The sequence below is a fragment of the Cyprinodon variegatus genome, unplaced genomic scaffold (assembly GCF_000732505.1).
Source record: "Cyprinodon variegatus isolate N-32 unplaced genomic scaffold, C_variegatus-1.0 Scaffold201, whole genome shotgun sequence".
In the NCBI taxonomy this organism is placed as follows: domain Eukaryota; kingdom Metazoa; phylum Chordata; class Actinopteri; order Cyprinodontiformes; family Cyprinodontidae; genus Cyprinodon; species Cyprinodon variegatus.
This window is the reverse complement of record NW_015150654.1, coordinates 814,084-820,297: the sequence shown is the minus strand read 5'-3', so window position 1 is coordinate 820,297 and position 6,214 is coordinate 814,084. Positions and strand designations below refer to the sequence as shown.

Genomic DNA, 6,214 nt, shown 5'->3' with positions numbered 1-6,214 from the left:
CCCCTGCCAAAAAGGTTGGTAACATGGGTCACCGAGTCTAAGGGCTATAATGACACTGGATTCATGTGTCTGATTCATAAACTTGTACAACTCATCTTTAATTTAAAAAATTAATAATAAGAAATGTACATATGAGTGAATAAATTGCAGCTAAGCGTTGGACCATAGCTGGGCAATGGCCAAGACATTTTAGCTTTCCTGTGTTAATATTTCACCAGTGTGGATATGTGTGTGTTACAGACATTCCTAGAAATACGGAACAAGTCGCGTTCCTTAACGCTTCAAAAGGGGAAGCAACATTTAATAGCCAAATATGGGACGACTCCGTATTAGGCTAGCTTTATCTAACCTGAATATTTACAACCCTCCTGTCCTGTTGTCGATACACTGACAGAACTTACCTACTGTCTTCCAACCACATTAAAAGGCTTTTTTTCATCCCGCCAACAACTTTATCCTTCTCCCTTTTTCTTTTTCTGATTTGCGCCCCGGATAGTTGTTTTTTTTCTGGCGGTCCATCTTGCTGTTAAGTGCGCACTACGAGTGGTAGTCGAAGATTAAGGAAAAAAAAAACGTGACTGAGTGCGCCTTTTAGGGGCGCGTGCACAAGCCACCTGTGTGGGAAAGGAGAGCGACAGGAGGGGAGGTGAAGGGGGCGCATAATCAGTGGGGGCGCATGAGAGGGGTGTATAATCAGTGCTGTCTCTCTGTTATTGATTGTTTTATGCTGTAAAATATAGAAAATGACAACTAGAAAAAATTATTTTCTAGAGGGGTTTTTTGACGCCCCCTCGAGTGCAGCGCCCCTATGCGTTGCATGCGCTGCATACCCGGTTTTTGCGCCACTGGTAGCAGGTCAGATGAAAACAACAACAATGTCGATCACTGAACTACAGCCTCAGGTGTCCTGGTGCAAAAAGCACATGTGCATGAACATGGTTTTCATTATAGACAAGCCAACAGCCAATAGTCCAACAGAACACCACTCGAGTTCAGGTCAGGTGGGCCATTCCTCCCAATCACACCCCCCCAGGTCTTACTATCATTGCTCATGTGAGCGTTGAAGTCCCCCAGAAGAATAAGGGAGTCCCCAGGAGGGGCAGCTTCAAAGAGGGTGGGTAATCTGAACTGCTGTTTTGTGCATAAGCAGAAACAACAGTTAGAACCCGTCCCCCCACACTTATGCAGAGGGAGGCCACCCTCTCATTCACCGGGCTAAACCCCAACATACAGGTACCAAGATGAGGGGCAACAACTATGCCCACTCCTGCTTGGCGCCTCCCACCAGGGGCAACTCCGGAGTGGAAGAATGTCCGGCCCCTCTCAAGGAGACTGGTTCCAGAGCCAGAGCCATGCATTGAGGTAAGTCCAAGTTAGCCTTGTGAGACCAACCTGATCTCACAAGCTTTCAAGATTTCACTCGCTAATCAGTCTGGAGACTCTCCGTAGAAAAAAATTTGGAGCCGTTCACCAAACGAATGTCCAATCAGCGTTGGCTTTGAGGCGGGTTGAGGTGTAACACAACGAGAAGCGCGACAGTTCAGTCTAAAGAACATGGCGGCTTCAGCCGATGAAACTAGCGTTAGCATGGCTATCGAGCAAGTTTTATCGGAATTACAGAGTATTTCTTCACTGAAAGAAGAGCAAAACACTGCTCTGGAGGCTTTTCTCAGAGGAAAAGATGTTTTTGCTCTTCTCCCGACTGGTTTCAGCAAGAGTAGCCTGGCTGTTAGAACGTCATATGCTTCGTTGATCTGATCTTTATTTGGTCCGTCTATCACCAACGTAGGCCAATCAGCTAACCAGTATTTTCGCTCCTTCCCAAAATTACCTCAACCGAAGGTTTCCAGATGGATATGCGGAGCAAATCCATTTGGCGGAGTCAGGTTAAGTCCAAGTATCTCTCCTCTGGCTGGGCCAGTAAAGAATGGTCACAGAGTTTTTCCCAAGCACCTTCTTTGTTATTTTAGCTGTTTGCTTTGGGTCATTGTCTTGTTGGAAGGTGAACCTCTGGCCCAGTCTGAGGTCCTGAGTATTCTGGAAGAGGTTTTTATTCAGTCTGTACTTGGCCACATTCATCTTTCCTTCAATTGCAACCAGTTGTTCTGTCCCTGCGGCTGAAAAACACCCCCATAGCATGATGCGGTCACCAGCATGTTTCACTGTTGGGATTGTATTGGGCAGGTGAAGAGCAGTGCCTGGTTTTCTCCACACATACCACTTAGAATTAACGGCAAAATAGTTCAATCTTAGTGCCATCAGACCAGAGAATCTTCTATCTCAAAGCCTGGGAGTACCTCATGAATTTTTTGTTATACCCTATGCGGGCTTTAATATGTATTGCAGTGAAGAGAGGTTTCACTCTGCCATAATTCTCTGACTAGTGGAGGGATGCAATCATAGTTGACTTTGTGGAACTTTCTTCCATCTTCCTACTGCATCTCTGGAGCTCAGTCACAGTGATCTTTGGGGTCTTCTTTACCTCCTTATCCAAGGCTCTTCTCTTACCATTGCCTAGTGTGGCTGGAAGATCAGGTCTAGGAAGAGTTCTGGTCATTCCAAACTTCTTCTATTTAATAATTATGGAGCCCACCGTGCTCTTAGGAACATTGAGTGCTGCAGAAACTCTCGTGATTAACCTTGGCCAGATCTATGCCTTGGCACAATTCCGTCTCTGAGCTCCTTGGGCAGATCCTTCGACCTCATGATTCTTGTTTGCGCAGACATGCACTGTGAGCTGTAAGGTCTTATATAGACAGGTGTGTGCCTTTCCTAATCAAGTCCAGTCAACTTAATTAAACAAAGCTGGACTCCAATGAAGGAGCAAAACCATCTCAAGGAGGATCAGAAATGTATAGCATGCGAGTTAAATAAAAAGTGTCACAGCAAAGGGTTTGAATACTTATGACCATTAGATATTTCAAATTTTATTTTTTAATAAATTTGCTAAAAATTTTTTACATTTCTGTTTTTTTCTGTTAATATGGGGTCCTGAGTGTACATTAAAAGTACAGAGGACGATCTTTTATTTCCAGGTGGATCATCTCAGTTAGCTATCTTTTTGGTTACTTTCGGGCATATATGTGTAGTGAGCTACGATTTCAGCCAGTCATTGAAGCACACCTTTTTCACAGCGGTTCTTTTAACATGGCCGAGGGTCGTAAGAGAAAAAGTGTCTACAAGGTGAATGAGAATAAAAGAGAGGCCTCAGAAGAGGCAGATATATGGTAAATGGCATGTACTTATATAGCGCCTTTATTCAAGTCAGGGGACTTGACTTTACACTACATTCATTCACCCATTCACACACACACTGATGGTGGCAAGCTACATTGTAGCCACAGCTGCACTGGGGCTCACTGACAGAAGCGGGGCTGCCTACACTGGCGCCACAGGGCCCTCTGACCACCATCAGTAGACAATGCAGATGAAGTGTCTTGCCCAAGGACACAACGACAATGAAAGTCGGAGTCGGGGCTTCAACTGTCAATCCTTCGATTTCAGGGCAAACTCCTACATCCAACGCCACTGTCGCCCCCCAGAATCCTTTGCACGGATTAAGGGGTTTAGGTGTTTAGGTGGACATTCAGACACAGTAAGCATATATGAGCTATAAGCAACTTTTAAACTGAGCCTGCACAAAGAGATATGGGCTTATGCACCTTCTCACATGCATTTAACAGGCGTTCCATCTCTGGAGCGGGTACAGGGTTGTCCATGTGCTTTTTTTTTAAGTGAAGAGGGCAGGTCATTTAAAAAAAATTGCAAAAATCCTCAACAATAACTTTAATGAAAAATAATATATATATTTTAGCAAATGGCTGCAATGAAATAAAGAATGAAATTTGCTGGATACTTTAAGTACCCACTGTAACTGCCACCCCTGCAAAGATCACTACTGGACTACTAAAGCTACTGGACCTGACAATGAAGATGACCTGAAGAATGGACGTAATCTGGGTTTAAATGACACCTCAGCAGGGCTACAGGCTGATAACATGATGCCACACCGCATGATGGAGTAATTCATGTAAAAGGCCAAACCAAATGTTTAGTGAACAGAAATGAAAAATTTCTGTCATTTGTTTAAATATTCTATTTATCGATCTTGTGTAATGTTGAAATATCCTAAGACTAACCATTTTGTTATTATCTATAAGTAATTTTAATTTGACAAGAAATGGAGGTTAGTGTTTGTAATTATACGTTTAATCATACAATTATCATATTTGAGTTTCAAAATTGTAAAAAAAAAAAAAAAAAATTTTATAAATAGCATGTTAACACAAAACGCTGTTTTACATAATTTGTTAAAACTTGTTTATTTACCCAAACCCATCTGCTAACGTTTGGTCTGTGTTGGATCTTTTGTCCTGCGCTTTAGTGCGCAGAAGCCAAGTAAATACTCCAAATTAAGAACATATCCAGATTTTAGCGTTAAACTGATTGCAAATGCATTTAGCTTAAAAATTAAAATACATAAAAAAAGCCTTCCAGCCGTTTGATTCTAAAAATATTGGGTGGAAAAGGTGAGCGATCCAAATATAACACTCAACACATTGTTTTTAGCTCGTGTTGAGGTAAACGCTGCTTTCTGTCCAGACACAGACAACAACAGTTTCACCGACCAATCAAATTTCTCTCCTCTCCACCGCGGAAATTAACAACCAATCAAATATCAGTCTGGGTCTGCTGTGGCAACGAGCAGCCAATCATTTGTCTGTCTGGGTTCCACGGTGCAGCTGTCTGACCAATGAGAGCTCCCGCCGTTTGCAACGAAGGGATGAGAGTTAGAAGAGGCCCAATCAGCGGGTCAGTGCTGCCTGCCGGTGCCGGGGACTGGTGGTGAGAATCCGCTGCAGCGCGTCAGGGGGACCGGACCGTGAACCCGGAGACGGTACACACTGAGGCGAAACGAGACCCAGGTGAGTCCGAGGACTCGCGAAAGGCCTGTCTTTTGGCGGTGATGTTCTGAAATGGCAGCGGTGGGATTGGGGTCGCGGTAGGACTGCTAATTAGCTGCTGTGTCGGTTTCCTGCCGGTGGAAATGTTGATATGCTATCAGACAATAGAGCGCATTGGCTTTGCTATTTATTGATGCAGGCTGACATGTTGGCGACCAGCTCCGCCGCCCCGGACTCTTCATTTACCTCTAAAGGTTTGGAGTCCCAGCTAAATAGCTTTTATTGTTTTGGCGGTTTCCGTTTTGTGCTCTTTTTTTTATTTCCCCTGTAACCGTTTTGTCAACAGAGATTTTCTAACGCTGTGATGGAGGCGTTTTTCGGAAAGCCTCCAATCCTTTTTTTCATTGTTTGATCCGTATTCTCAGGGGTTTTAACTGCAGAGCTTTGCTCATCCTTTAAACGCCGCTGTTTTAGCGGCCAGGAGGCGAGATGTTTGACACGGTTCATCCAGCGGTACTGCGGGGGGAGGCGGATTTGAAGGCGTCAGGAGGCCCCGAGTGCTGATGGCCCTCGGCAATTAGGAAGAAAAAAAATTGGAAATGCATCAGCCATTTACGTGGAGACTCAACTAGCTCCATATGCACCTAAATGGCTGCCTGGCGCCTGACGGCACAAGCAGCGCTTTACAGTAAGGACAAAGCGCTATTAGGGCCGCCTGATCGGCAGATTAGAGGTAGATTACTCCTCAAGTAGAATCCATTTTTAGATTCGCTCTTATTATACCGCTTTTCACAGGTTTATTGTCTGAGAAGAGCTGTTTTCTCCCTGCGTTGCTTTGCTCCTGAAGATTCACTTGAGTCCAAAGCAAAAGGAATGTCATGGTTTGCATCACTCTGGGAGCAATCCACTGTCAATAGGCGGTTTTTAAAGACAAATATGTCAAATCTATATTTTTCAGGTGTATACTATATTGTCATCTTAAGCACTTATTAGAATCTGGTTGCTAAATGTTACTCTTCACCATAAAACCTTCCCATCTTTTCTGAGCTTTGTGTACTTCTTATTTTTTTCTTCTTTAATCTCATCTTTCAGTCAGTCTACCAATGCCACAAACACCTGACATCAGATTATAGAAGCAGTCACAGACCCTAATACTATGCTGACCTTGCTAAACCCCCCAAACATCCTTCAGGGTTTGTTTTTTTAGTTGTTGTTCATCCTATTTTTATCCCCCTTTATGAGTATCTGTTTTAGATTAAATACAGTTCAAATGCAGTCGATTTGAACCCTCATATTCTCATTTGTTTTAA

General features: G+C 43.6%; 1 protein-coding gene across 1 annotated transcript in view; it reads left to right on the top strand.

Moving 5' to 3' along the window:
* Window positions 1-4,816: 4,816 nt before the first annotated feature.
* The window catches only part of gatad2b (GATA zinc finger domain containing 2B), a 50,883-nt gene continuing 49,485 nt past the window's right edge, over window positions 4,817-6,214 (top strand). Inside the window, exon 1 of the mRNA XM_015379835.1 lies at window positions 4,817-4,925. The gene's annotated coding sequence lies outside the window, so the exon portion shown is untranslated. The remainder of the gene's footprint in view (window positions 4,926-6,214) is intronic.